We start from the raw sequence: 15185 nt of genomic DNA on the forward strand, positions 1-15185 counted from the left end.
GCTGCCCTGTCCCCGCCGCCGCTCGCTGACCCGGCCCGAACCCTGAGGCCTCTGCGGTCTGCAGGCCGGAGATGGGCATCCTGGTTTCACGGTCTTTAGACTGGGAGGGCAGCAGTGGCCCAGGTGCAAGTTCGTAGAGCAATTCGGGTTGGACAGGGGTGTCTGGGCACGGGTAGGGCTGCTCTGGAGTAGAAGTGGGTGCATGGAGGGCCATAGTGAAGTTTATAGAGACAGAGATGCGAGCAGAAGGAAATTGGGTCCTCGATGTTTATCAATATTCATTCTACTACAGGGGTTTGTTTTACTCAGGCAGAAGGGGATAGCAGGTCCAAAAATTAGAGAACTCCCCCATCCCCACACCCCCAACCTCCCCATCCCTCCTCCACCTCTGAATGTTGAGTTCTGAAAACCGAGCATGTACAGTATTTTCCGAGAGGGGGGTGCAGCTGGGAAGGGGAAGGAGTTAAATCGTTGAGATTTGAGAAGTGCTGTGAACCTTCCTTTCTGTAGTCTTTGGATAGCTGAAATGGAATTCTTTCAGCAGGAAGTAATTGCAGCACAAAGTATTTAAATAGTGTTATCAAATGATATTTTAGTAAATAGCCTTTGCGGAAATCAATAAATGAATGCTACTTAGTGGAATAGTAGCATGTGGGTGGGTTTTGTTTTTCCTCCTAAACATTAATTTTTTAAAAACTGGGTAAAACACGGATTTCAGTTTAAAACATTCTGGTTGCACTAAACTATGCTGTGTTCAGGCTCTCTTCTGATTAGGTCCTTAGTTTCTGCTTTACACAGGGCACCAGAACCAATGGAACTTTTTTAAATTGAGAAAGTTAAAAAATTCTCACCATGGAATTAGGTATGAGGGTAGGATGAAAGTGCTTAAAAAGTGCTTAATTTGGAATCTGCAGATTCAGCCTGGGGCATGTGAGGAAATGAGAAAACTATCAGACACGTCCCGCTTTTAGGCAGAATGCAGTGTATGTCCCTTAGGTCAGATGTGTGACTCGGGAAGTACCCTTCTTAGAACAAAACTTGCCCTGGCTTATGAGCTTCTGTCTACCTTATACTTTCCTGGCTGAGGAAAATACGCTATCATTTCTCATGGATCAGTATTATAATTCTGTAGTGAACAAGTAATTTTTTTAACATCAGCCCCATACAAGGTTTTGTGCTAGGCATGTAAATTGATAAATTATGCTTCCAGAAGAACTGAAAAAGGACCCTAATTAGTGAATGCCATTGACCCCCTTTGCTGGATGGCCCTTTTCAGCTTGGTAATTCATTACAGCACAAAGCTGATTGTGTTTATTCTAATAATGAGGGTGACTAGTATTGTACAGTTCAAAGTAATGGATTTTTTTTTAAGACTAAACTTTGTTTTTTTAAAAGATTGTCACCTGAGCTAATGCCTGTTGCCAGTCTTTTTTTTCCTTCTTCTCCCCAAAGCCTTCCAGTACATAGTTGTATATTCTACTTGTAGGTCTGTCTAGTTCTGCTGTGTGAAACGCTGCCTCAGCATGGCTGGATGAGTGGTGTTAGGTCCGTGCCGGGAATCCTAACCAGCGAAACCCTGGGCGGCTAAAGCGGAGCACACGAACTTAACCACTCAGCCATGGGGCCAGCTGCTGAAGTAATGGATTTTTTTAATAATTAAATATTTTTTCATGACTTTTATTAACAAATTTATATTACACATAGAGTTCTTTGAATAACCTCTACTGAAGGTGATCAGAAGTTTACATGGTAGTTGTGTAACTCCAGTAAAATTGTTACCATAGATAATTCACTTAAGGACAGTTAAGTCTTCAGAAGCCCAGACTTTTATGTTTTTCTGTGCATCTTTTTTCTTGGCACAGTGAAAGTTCTTTGGCTCTATTTCTGCACAGGTTTTGCATTACAGCTATATTATACTACTGTAGTTACTTTTGGTAAATAGATCATTCTAACTTGAAAATCCTGTCGTTTCTTTCTTGAGGGGGCTATATCTTACACCTGATTGCATTACAGTACATCTGAAGAAAGCAAGATTCGTGTCGTCAGCTCTGTTCATCTTACTTTAAACATTTATGGTTGCGTATGTGAGATTCACAGAGATAACAACTCTGAATATAAATAAAAATGGGGTATTATTACTTTAATGTAGTGGTTCTCAAACTTTTTGGCTAGGATCACTTTACACGCTTAATGTGGGACTCTAGATAGCTTTTGTTTATATTGATTATATCTGTTGATAGTTATTGTATTTGAAATAAATTTGAACACTTAATTCGTTAAAAATAGCTAATAAACTAATTATAGGTTAATACAAGTATTTATTTCATTTTTTAATGAAAAACAGCTATTTTCCAAAAGATAAAAAATTAGTGAAAGAAGGGTGGCTGTTTTACGTTTTGTAAATCTCTTTAATGTTTGGTCTGATAGGAGACAGCTGGATTCTTCTCTGAGCTTCTGCATTCAGTCTGTTGTTATATGTTGTTCTGGTTGAAGTATATGAAGAAAATCCAGCTTCACACCTATATGTTGGGAGGAGTACTTTAATAACCTTTTGAGATAATTGTGATATTCTTCTTTGATGCTACAACAAAACTCAACAAGTGGTAATTTCTTAAAGGTTAGTTGCAGTGTGGAATCTCAAGCCATGTCTGTATACTGTTTGTACAGTGTTGCACTAAAGGTTGTCCAGTGTGTTTGCACTTTGAATTCATCTTTTACTTCACTTATAATTTGGATCTCACACCCCCCCCGAAAGGGTCTCTGGCATTCCCATGCTGCCCATACCACACTTTGAGAACTACTGCTTTAATGTAAATAATTCAGTAATTTAGAATTAATGTAGTTATTGAAGCTGACAGTGATAATTGTAATATGGAAATGGAGTTGTCAAGTAGTTAAGTGAAACCAGGATAACTGAGGTAAATATTTTCTTTTTTATGCTCTTTTCATCAAAAATATTATTGTATCAGTGATATTATGGCTAATTATTATGGCTAATAGTTAATAAGTGCTTATATGTTCCAGGAGCTGTTCTAAGGACTTTATATTAGGAAATGTTTATATTGTGTCGATTTTTTTTGGGGGGGGTAAGGAAGATTGACCCTGAGCTAACGTCTATTGCCAATCTCCCTCTTTTTGCTTGTGGAGGCTTGTTGCTGAGCTAACATCTGTAGCAGTCTTCCTCTATTTTTTTTTGTATGTGGGACGCCACCACAGCATAGTTTGATAAGCAGTGCCTACGTCAGTGCCTCGGATCCAAACCCAAGAACCCCGGGCCACTGGGTTGAGTGTGGGAACTTAACCACACCACCCGGCTGGCCCCCATATTGTTCTATCCTTAGTGATGGTTAAGCGAAAGACTAATATAACAACTTTTTCCCCTACAGATAGTACAGCCTTTCTGACATATATTATTGTTTATAAAGCAGATATACTTCCATTTTAGAGAATACATACTGCTTAGATAATTTCTCTATAAGATATTTGAGGATAAGGACTATATCTATCCTCAGCATCTGTCTCTATATATTTAACATATATACTTTTAGACTATTTTAGACCATCAGAAAATCGAGTTATTAAATAAAACAAATACTAGTAGTTTTTAAGAAGATAATCTTGTTAACTTGAAAATCTGAAACTTACTGTTTTATTTTGTTAAATAATTTCAACTAGTATTTTAAAGTTTGTTGTGACCACACACACTAAGTGAAATTTTTCTTCAAAAACAGAAATAGGTAATAATTTTCAGAAGACAAGTTTAGGCTTATTTTAAAAATCTGATGCATGTTAAAATATGCATTGTTTCAGATTCACTCTTTCGGTAATAGCTTTATGGAGATACAGTCTACCCTTAAAGAATACAACTTAGTGGTTTTTAGTATATTCACAGAATTGTACAACCATTACCACTGTCTAATGTTAACATATTTTCATCAACCCAGAAAGAAGCCCCATACCTATATTAATATGTCACTCTTCATTTCCTTTCCTCCCTAGTCCCTTACTACCTCTGGTCTACTCTCTGTTTTTATAGATTTATCTGTTCTGGACATTTCATGGAATCATACAACTTGGGGCCTTTTGTGACTGTCGTCTTTTACTTAGCATAATATTTTTAAGGTTCATCCCTTGAGGAAGGTATCAGTGCTCCAGTCCTGTCTATAGCTAAATATATTGCAAAGGGTTCTTGGACCCAGTTCCAGTGTGTGTATATGGAGGCTTCCCAATACCAACAGGCAGTTCTTGGATGCCAGCAAGGTGTCTGAGAATTCAACTCAATTCTGCTACTATTTATCTGGAGATAGAATCAGATTCCACAGGTAAAGGGCTCAGTCCCGCAAGACTGCCCTCCACTTCAGAGGCCAGTCGGAAGCCCAGGTGCTTGTGACCTACCAGCTACAAAGTGGAGGTTCCCTTGACCCTGTCCTTTGGTTTGATTAATTTGCTAGAATGGCTCACAGGACTGAAAATCCATTTACTCACTAGATTACTGATTTATTACAAAGGATATTAAAGGAAAGAATCAACAGCCAGATGAAGAGATGCATAGGGCGAGGTCCTGAACAAAGGAACTTCTCTGTTCATGCAGCTTGGGGCTTGGCATAGTAGCCCGCCGAAGTGTTCAGGTTCCGCAAGGTGGAAGCTCTCTGAAAAAAAGGGCTGATATGCTGTCCTTTGGGTTTTTATGGAGGCTTCATTCGTAGTCATGGTTGACTAAGTCATTGACTGTTGTCTATTGATTCAACTTAAAGCTCCCCTCCTCTCTCCGGAAATCAGGGGGCGGAACTGAAAGTTCCAATCCTCTGATCACGTGGCTGGTTCTCCTGGTAACCAGCCCCAACCCTTGGGAGGGGTCCAGAAGTCACATTATTATCAGAGTAGAAGGCATCTTTATGGCTTTCATCCCTTAGGAAATTGAAATTCCAACAGTTTGGGGGAGCTGTGAGCCAGGAACAGAGACCAAATATATATATATATATATATATATATATATATATATATATATATATATGTATTTTTTTTTTTTTTTTTTTTTTTTTTACTATTTGCTCCTGAGCTAACATCTGTTGCCAGTCTTCCCTTTTTTCCTCCTTCTTCTCCCCGAAGTCCCCCAGTACCTAGTTGTATATTCTAGTTGTAGGCTCTTCTAGTTGTGCTATTTGGGACACCACCTCAGCATGGCCTAATGAGCGGTGCCATATCCATCCCCAGCATCCGAACCAGCAAACCCTGGGCTGCCAAAGCAGAGTGCGTGAACTTAACCACTTGACCGCAGGGCTGGCCCCGTGACCAGATATTTTTGAAAAATATATTTTGGTCATCTGAATGACCAAATATGTATTTTTTATACATCACAATATTGCGTCTGTTATATGTATATGCCACATTTTGTTTATCCATTCATCAATTGATGGATATTTGGATTGTGTCCATTTTTTGGCTATTATGAATAATGCTGCTATGAACATTTGTGTTAGTTATTGAGATTCACTTTTGAGCTTTCTTAGTGTGTTTTACATAGATAGAAACAGTCACAACTGATAAGTATATTCATTTTTGATATGAAAGATTCAAACAGTACATAAACATATATGTAAAATGTGAAGGTATTCCTTCATTCTTTGTATACCCTTTCATCCCCATCTTTTACCACTCTGGAGGTAACCACTGTTTACATTTTAGTGTTTATTCTTTTAGTGTGTTTATTAATATGTGTTAGCACACTTATGTATGATACATTAATTTATCTCTTTCTTACAAAACTATATTTATGCAGTTTATGTACCTCATTTCTAATGACTATCAAAATTCTATCTTGGTATTTTATTTTTTCTCTTTTGGGCATTTGGGCTGTTTTGGATATTTTTGCTAATATAAGTGCTGCTGTTATCATTGCTGTCATTATATAAATTATCTTTTTTGTGGTGGGGGCTTTATTTTTTTGATGTGGGTGGATGGTAATTGTGGAGGACGGATATAGTGGAATGAGTTGAGTGTTTGACAGTTGCATTTAAGTTGCCTTTAAGACATCAGACTGGAGATGTCCAGTAGGCTGTTGGGTATCTGAGTAGCACTAGGGATGGAGATTCGTGTTGGGGATATTCATTTGCATGTTACCAGTTTACCGGTAATAATTAAAAGTATGAATATAGGTGAAATTATCTGGTGAGTGGCTTTTCTGATGAGAAGACAAAACCCTGTGGAATGTTAATTTATACAAGCTTGGTGGAGGAAGAGAATTTAAAAAATTAAAGAAATTGTCCATGTCTAGCTTTTTTAGAGTTTTAACTGCTGTTGAGTTTTACTGAATACCTGTTGTCAGTCTACTGAGAAAAATATAGAAATTTTGCAATTTGTTTTTCCTATCAAGATAATTAATTATGAAACCACTTTTTACCATGGTATTTCTCCTTTTCTTAGAATAAACTTTTCTTGGTGATAGTGGGTATCTTGTTGCTAAAATGTTGTTAACTTAGGGCTTATAGTTTTCTTTTTAGCTTTGTTCTTAAGTTTTTGATCCCCAGCCATATTTGCCACTTAAAATGAGTTGATGCACCTGTAACCCACTTATATTTTGGAGCCATTTGTAGTGGAGAGATTTAATCTTTGGTGAACAAGTTTGGCCCTGAGTTAACATCTGTTGCCAGTCTTCCTCCTCTTTTTTTTCTTTTCTCCCCAAAGCCTCAGTACTTAGTTGTATATCCTAGTTATAGACCATTGTCGTTCTTCTCTGTGGGATGCTGCCACAGCACGGCTTGATGAACGGTGGCAGGTCTGTGCCCAGGATCTGAACCAGTGAAACCCGGGCTGCCGAAGCAGAGTGCACGAACCTAATCACTTGGCCATGGGGCCGGCCCTGAGATTTAATTTTTGAAAGTTTAGAAAAGTTTATTAGGGGCAATACCTTGTGTTATTGTGTGTGTTTTCTGTTGCATTCTCTGTTAATGGTCTATTGTTGCTTCAGTTGTGACATTTTGTTTTTAGTTAGTATTTATTAGTTTAAACTTTATGATTCATTAAAATATTTTTTAATCTCTCAGTATTTGTTGGGTATTTTGAATGTGAGAAACACTTGGATTAGCTTAAATAGTAAGTAAATGAATTGGTAGGATACACAGAAAAGTAAGGAAGAGAAGACTCTGTTTTTATAAAGGGCCAGATCTTGTGGAAGAAAAGAATAGGAAATCACCAAACACTAGGCCTTCCTGAAGAGCAAAACAAACCAGACCTTATAGAAACTTGAACATAGTTCAGGACTTAGAAGTTGCTGCTCTAGCATTTGGTTTACCTTCTTGTGATTTTCCTTGCTAGGGGAGTTAAAACAAGGAAGGCCGAATGCTCAACCAATGGTAATTTTGCCTCCCAGGGGACATTTGGCACTGTCTGAAGATTGTCAGAGCTGACGGCAGGGTGCTACTGGTATCTAGTGGGTAGAGGTCAGGAATGCTGCTGCTAAACGTCCTCCATACACAAGGCAGCACTCCCACAACGAAGAATTTATCTGGTCCAACGCGTTAATAGTGTGAGGTTGGAAAACTTTGTTATAGTCACTATATGTTGGCTACTCTTGTGTCAGGAACCCACCCTTGATCTAATCAGCTATGTGGAGCATAGCAGGGTTAGGAGGTTCAGAGTGTAACTATTTATGAACTCCCTGAGGCTTTTTTGTTTTTTTTTTTTAAGCACTCGTGGACATGGTAAAATTTTCAGAAAGGGTTTATGAACTTGACGAGTGACTAGACTCAGATTTTCAGTAAATATTTCTCTTATCTCTTGTACGTGGCAAAAGGATTGTGCAGTTGAACTGGAATAAGAATTGGTAGGTTGGGACTGGCCCCATGGCATAGTGGTTAAGTTTGGCATGTACTGCTTTGGCAGCCTGGATTTGCTGGTTTGGATCCTGGGCATGGACCTACGCCACTTGTCAGCCACGCTGTGGCGGCAACCTACATACAAAATAGAGGAGAATTGGCGCAGATGTTAGCTCAGGGCGAGTTTTTCTCAGCAAAAAAAAAGTAAAGAATTGGTCAGTCATTGGAGTTAAGGAGATTAAGGGCCTATGGTCATTCATGTGAACTTTATAGCCCATAATGATGGTAATAGTTTGGTTTGAGAAGAAAACTATGGTTGAAAAGTTTTTGGTGGTCAGTAGATTACTACACTGAAGAATGATAGAACATAAGAGCAGAATGGCATAAACCTTAAAAGAAAAGTGGAAAGAATTTTGCAAAGGGTTGAAAAATGGCTGTGGCTGGGAACACTGCAGGTCCCTTGATGTGATATAACCTGCTTAGGAGGTGTATCGGTTCCTTTGTCTGCCATAACAAATTACCACAAACTTGATGGCTTTACAACAAAAATTTATTTTCTTATGGTTATGGAGGCCAAAAGTCAGAAATCAGGGTGTATGCATGGCCATGGTCCCTCCATAGCCTCTAGAGGAGAATTCATTCCTTACCTCTTCCAGGCTACCTTTTCATTCTGGAGCTTGTGACCACGTTACTCCAGTCTCTGCTTCTGTTTTCACATCTCTCTGTCTGTTTCCATATGTGTGTCTCTTTTAAGGATACTTGTTACTGGATTTCGGGCCCACCTGGATAATCCAAGATGATCTCATCTCAAGATCCTTGATGTAATTGTTGCAGATAACTTTTTTCCACATAAGATCACATTCACAAGTTCCAGGAATTAAGATGAGAACATATTTTTGGGGGGCTACTATATAGCTGGAGAGTTTTGGAGAAAAAGGAATAGTTTGGAGAGAACCATTTTTTGCTTTAAGCTAGGAAGTAGAATTTGCATTATGTGAAGAAATTGAAGGTAGAAAGCTTATTTTAACTGGGAAAAGGTTCATGTGGGCCCTTTTGGGAAGAGTTAAGAAAGAGGGAGATAAATAGTGAAAGGAGAGTCAGGAGAAAGATAGTAAGAGAAGAGATAACCGACATGAGAAACTTTAAGACTGTGGATCTGTGCAGATTGAAGGTCTTCATGTGAGAAGTCTGATGCTATTGGTAGACCTTGTGGTCTTTGTTTTGTGCCAAGTTCAAGCTGAGTTTTGCTGAAAAGTTACTCTGTTGTCTTAGAAGTGAAATCTTTCCCAGCTGGTTAGATGGCTTTCTGAATTTGCACCAGTGTTTTATGGAACTGAAGAGGCTTTTGTAATAGCTTGGGGAAACAGTCCTTTAATAAATTATTTTGAAATTGAAAGGTGTGCTGAGCTGAAATCTTCTGGGGGAATTACTGCACCTTGAAATGACTAGAAGTTTTCCAGTGATGTTTGATATACCAAGAGCAGATTGGGTGTAATAGTCTAGGGTTGTGAAGAGGAAAGGGTGTTTAATTTTAAGAAGTGTTTTTTTGGTGGTGGGGGTGGTTACACTGAGGTGATAGGGTAATTGTTTTTGTCTGACTGGTTGATGTCATATATTAATAAAATTCCTAAAATTCAATCTATCTTTGTGTTCCTTTTATCAGTTTTACTTGGTAGTGGTAGACCATTTGGCTATGCTTATGTTCTGTTAAGAATGCTAATTTGTTTTAATTTAGACTTTTCATATCTCTTTTTGTATATGAGGTTAGAAGTGTGTGTATGTGTGTGTGTGCTTGTGCACGTTGTACACATGTGCACACTAATTTTGACATCAAAACAGATTTTCTATTATTTTGGGTAACTTTCACTGCATTCTGAAACAGAAGAATTATCAGTTCTTTGAAAGCAGAGCTTTCTCTCAATCTGGAACACTTTTTGGCCTGTGGTGGGAATATGCTTAATGCATTCAAGGAATAGCAAGGGGGCCAACATAACTGGATCACAGTGAGCGGGGCAAAACTAGGAAGTAGTTAATAGTTAACATCGAGCCTTTGCTTTCACTCTGATTGAGATGGGAAGTCACTGGAGGGTTTTGAGCAAAGAAATAACAGAGCCTGACTTAAATTTTAAAAGGATCACCTTGCATGTTGTGTTGAGAAGAAGCTGAAGGGGAGAGGTAGTGGAGGGACAAGGCTGAAGGCAAAGTTAACCAATTAGGAAGCTGTTACAAAAGTCCAGATGAGGGATAATGGTGGCTTGGACCAGGGTAGGTAGTGGTAGAGATGTCAGGCGGTCAGATTTGGATGTGTTTTGAAGGTAGACAGGATTTGTTAATGATGGCTTGATTGGATATGAATTTTAAGAGAAGAGTTGGGGATGACTCCAAGGTTTTGCACCAAATGATTAAAGGATGAACTTGCTGTTTACTGAGATGAGGAAAATCCGTTGGAAGCTTTAGGTTTAGGAGGTGAGATTAGGAGTCCGAATATTGACATGTTAAAATTGCAGGTATTTAGTAGCCCAATAAAAATCTCTCTCTGGATAGTATTCCTACGAATTAAAATTTTTTAAATCTTGAGTTGTAGTCTCTTGCATTGCCAGAGTCTTGTATCTGTTTTCGTTTTCTTTGACCTGTTGAGTCAATAGGGTAATGAATTTTCAGAACTTCCATTTTGGTGAGATTTTAAAATGTGTTTTATGTGTACTCTAAGTTTAAAAAATGGCTAAAACCTTTATATGCTAATAAAGCAGACCTCTTGAATGCCAGGAGAAATTGACAGAAATGCAGTAAGAATGGAGAACTTCTTAAAAATTTTCAAAGTAATACATGTATATTGTTGTTAAAGTCAAATTGCACTAAAAGCCCTATAATGACAAATATTGCACTCCTCACCATTCCCCTTCTCCAAGTACCTTTTTCCAGAAGCTACTGCTTTCACTTTTCTAATTGTTTCTCTTAGTATCTAGCTCCATATTTTTGGTGGTATGCAATAACTGCTGTATTTTGATTTATCAATTTCAGGTGTTACTGACTTTCGGCCTCTGTAGTTAGAATTTAGTTCTCCTACTCTCTTTCCTGTATCCCCTTAGCAGAGTTATATTTCAGTTATTGGTTAAGCCAATAATAATGAGTGGTGTTATAAGTGTGTAAATATTGTTTATTGCTGAGCTAACTATTCTTCTGAAGCTATATTCTCCGCCCCCCCCCCCTTTTTTCCCCTGGAGTTAATAATTGCTTCACTTTTCTTTTACCTGATTTTCTAAGATGCTAGGGCGTTTTTTTTCCCCCCCAAATGTCGCATGCTTGGCAGTAATACCCATACTCAAACATCAGGTCCAGTTCCTTCCCCATCCTACCCCTACTAGCCTCAGGGTTACTTTTGGGATCCATCTATTTCACTGTGGGTTGGTTGCTCTTCTGGCCTGTTCTCCAAAGTGTTTTAGCAGTTAATGCTGCCAGCAGCAGCAACATTACCCCACATTCTCACCAACACTTTGTGTTCTCAAACTTTTAAATTTTAGCGATTGTGGTGGTTGTCCATTGCCTTTTCCTTCTTCGTTGTCATTGCCTTTGCCATTGTCTTTGTCCATTTTTTTCTTCGATTGGCTGTTTCATTGATTTGTAGGATTTTTTTTTTTTTGGTGAGGAAGATTCACCTGAGCTAACATCTCTGCCAGCCCTCCTCTATCTTGTATGTGGGATGTCTCCATGGCATGGCTGACAAGGGGAGTAGGTCTGCGTGTGGGATCCAAACCTGTGAACCCATGCCGCTGAGGTGGAGCACATGGAACTTGAATCACTCTGCCATAGGGCTGGCCTCTAGGATTTGTTTTTACATAATCTTTGGATACTCATCTTATGTAGTGCGTTTCGCCTTTCACATTTTATGTCTTTAGTTAGTCCATTTGGCATTGACTTTAGTATATGATATGAGGTAGGGATTTGGTTTCCCGTTTTTCCCCGTATGATAACCAGTTGTCCCAGCACTATTTCTTTAAAAATCTATTTTCCAAGCTGTGGTACTATCTATGATAAACCAATTGACTATATATATATATATGAATATGATTTCCTGGCACTCTTATTTTGTGTCATTAGTCTATTTCTTTGGTCTATTTGTCTATCCCTAAATGAGTATCACAGATTACTGTGGTCTTACAGTTAAGTGTTGATATCTGGTAGGACAAGTTCACCCACTGTGTGTTTTTTTTTAACTGAGATTTCTTACGGTTTGTGTAGGATAGGTTTTCTTAATTTCCAAACATTGGGCATTTTCTATGTAGAGTTTTGGGGGTTATTCCTTTCTAGAAATAACACGTGTTAGCAAGGTTTCGGAGAAATGGGAACCCTGTGCACAGCTGGTGGGAATGTAAATTGGTGCAGCCATTGTGAAAAACAGTGTGGAGGTTCCTCAAAAAATTAAAAATAGAACTACCATACAATCCAGCAATTCTACTTCTGGCTGTTTATCTGGAAAAAATTAAAAACTAACTTGAAAAGATAATATGCACCGCTATGTTCATTGCAGCGTTATTTACAATAGCCGAGATATGGAAACAACCTAAGTGCCCATTGATGGATGAATGGATAAAGATGTGTGTGTGTGTGTATACACACACACTATGGAGTATTACTCAGCCATAAAAAGAATGAAATTTTGCTATTTGCAAGAACATGGATGGACTTGGAGAGTGTTATGCTAAGTGAAATAATACAAAGACAAATACTGCATAAATTAGGTTCCTGGACCCAGTTTCCATGAGTATGTGTGGAGGGGGGAGGCTGGCTTCCCACACAACACCAAACAGTTCTGACACCAGCAAGGTGTCCTACAGTTCGAGTCAGTTCTAACGCTATCCACTTGAAGATAACTTCAGATCCCACAGGTTAAGAGTTCAGTCTGCAAGACTAACCTCCCACCCCCCACCCTCCGCCCACATACACCCTTCAAACACCAGCCAGTTGCAAGCCCAGGTTGTTACCTGTGCTTCTGAGCAACAGGCTACAGACTGGAGATTCCAGTGACCCCCTTCAACTCAGAATGCCAGTCTCAAGCCCAAGTTGTTACCTGTACTTCTAACTGACTGCCTCTAAATCAGAGGTTCCCACAACCCCCTCCTCTGGTTTGATTAATTTGCTAGAGTGTCTCACAGAACTCAGAGGAACATTTTACTCACTAGATCACCTGTTTATTATAGAAGGATGTAACTCAGAAACAGCTAGATGGAAGATATGTGTAGGGCAGGGTATGTGGAAAGGGCTCGGAGCTTCCGTGCTTTCTCTGAACATGCCACACCCTCCAAATCTCCATGTGTTCACCAACTCAGAAGCTCTCCGAACCCTGCCTTTTTGGGTTTTTATGGAGGCTTCATTACATAGGTGTGATTGATTAAATTGGTGATTCATGCAACCTCCAGCCCTTCTCTTTTAACCTAACAAAAGACACCTTCATCACTCTCAACACTTAGGAAATTCTAAGGGTTTTGGGAGCTGTGAGCCAGAAACCATGAATGAACACCAAATGTATATGAGAAATATATTTTGGTCATCTGAATGGCCAAATATATATTTTTCTTGCAAATCACATCATCACACCGTATGATGTCACTTATCTGTGGAATAAAAAAAAAAACCCAAGCTCATAGATACAGAGAACAGATTGGTGGTTCCAGAGGTGGGGGATGATGAAAGATACAAACTTCCAGTTAGAAAATAAGTCATGGTGATATAATGTACAACATGGTGACTATAGTTAATAATACAATATTGCTTATTTGAAAGTTGCTAAGAGAATAGATCTTAAAGGTTCTGATCACAAGAAAAAAATTTTTTAACTGTGTAAGTGATGGGTATTAACTAGACCTATTGTGATGATCATTTCACAGTGTATACAAATATCAAATCATTATGTTGTACACCTGAGACTAATATAGTATGTCAGTTATACCTCAGTAAGATAAAAAATACTTACTACAAAGCTGCAGTAATTGAGACTGTGTAGTACTGGCATAAGATCATATGGATCAGTGGAACAGAATTGAGAGTCCAGAAATAAATGCGTATATTTATGGGCAATTGATTTCGACAAGAGTGTCAAGACAATTTAGTGGGTAAAGAATAGTCTTTTAACAAGCGGTGCCGGGACAATTGGATATCCACATGCAGAAGAATGAAAGTTTTACCCCTGCATCACAGCATATACAAAATGAACTCAAGATGGGTCAGAGATTTAAGCGTAAGCTAAAACTTTCAGACTCATGGAAGAGAACATAGATGTAGATCTTCCTGGTGTTGGATTAGGTAATAGTTTCTTAGATATGACACCTGAATCACAAGCAACCAAAAAAAATATATGTAATTGGACTTCATCAAATTAAAACTTTTGTGTATCAAAGGATTCTATCAAGAAAGTGAAAAGGCAACCAACAGGATTGGAGGAAATACTTGTAAACCATACATCTGACAAGAGTCTAATATCCAGGTAAAGGAACTGTTACAGCTCAGTAATAAAAAGAAAAGAACCAATTTAAAAAATGAGGACAGCATTAGAATAGACATTTCTCCAAAGGAAAGATGCTCAATGTAGTCATTAGTAAAATACAAATCAAAATTATGAGATACCACTTTGCACCCAAAAAGATGACTAAAATTTAAAAAGATAATAATGTTGACAGGGATGTAGAGAAATTGGAACGCTTGTACGTAGCTGGTGGGAATGTAGAAAGAGTGATGCAGCTGGTTTGGAAAACAGTCTCTCAAAAGTTAAACTTAGAGTTACGATATGGTCCAGCAATTATGCTTCTAGGTATATCCAAGAGACTTGAAAACGTGTTCACATAAAAACTAATTCACGATTGTTCATAGCAGCATTATTCATGATAGCTAAAAAGTAGAAGCAACCCATTAAACAATTGATAGATAAACAAAATGTTATATATTCATACACTGGACTATATAGTATTCAGCCATTAAAAACAAGGTGTTACTGATACATGCTACAACGTTATTTGAACCTTCAAAGAACATTATGCTAAGTGAAGTAAACCAGTCACAAAAGGCCACATGTATGATTCCATTTATGTGAAACGTCCAGAATAGCCAAATCCATAAGGACAAAGTAGATTTGTAGTTGCTGGGGCCTGGAGGGAAGGGAGAATGGGGAAAGACTGCTAATGGGTATGGGGTGAGGAAAATATTCTGGAATTAGATAGTGGTAATTGTTGTACACTCTGAATATGCTGAAAACCACTAAATTGTACACTATCAAGAGGTGAATTTTATGATCTAGGAATTATATAGGAATTATAAAATTGTTTTTAAAAAATCACTTTAATCTTAAAATATGTTGAGTGATGTACAATCTAAATATTT

General features: G+C 38.2%; 1 protein-coding gene across 18 annotated transcripts in view; it reads left to right on the plus strand.

Annotated features, from left to right (window-relative positions):
- Positions 1–15185, plus strand: part of ESCO1 (establishment of sister chromatid cohesion N-acetyltransferase 1) — a 74615-nt gene that overhangs the window by 873 nt on the left and 58557 nt on the right. For 3 of the 18 annotated variants that reach the window (XM_070629723.1, XM_070629731.1, XM_070629725.1), the window contains exon 2: positions 2428–2617. The exons of the other annotated variants lie outside the window; for them this stretch is intronic. The gene's annotated coding sequence lies outside the window, so the exon portion shown is untranslated. The remainder of the gene's footprint in view (positions 1–2427; positions 2618–15185) is intronic. 18 annotated transcript variants of the gene reach the window in all.

Source organism: Equus przewalskii, chromosome 7 (assembly GCF_037783145.1).
Source record: "Equus przewalskii isolate Varuska chromosome 7, EquPr2, whole genome shotgun sequence".
Classification (NCBI taxonomy): Eukaryota; Metazoa; Chordata; class Mammalia; order Perissodactyla; family Equidae; genus Equus; species Equus przewalskii.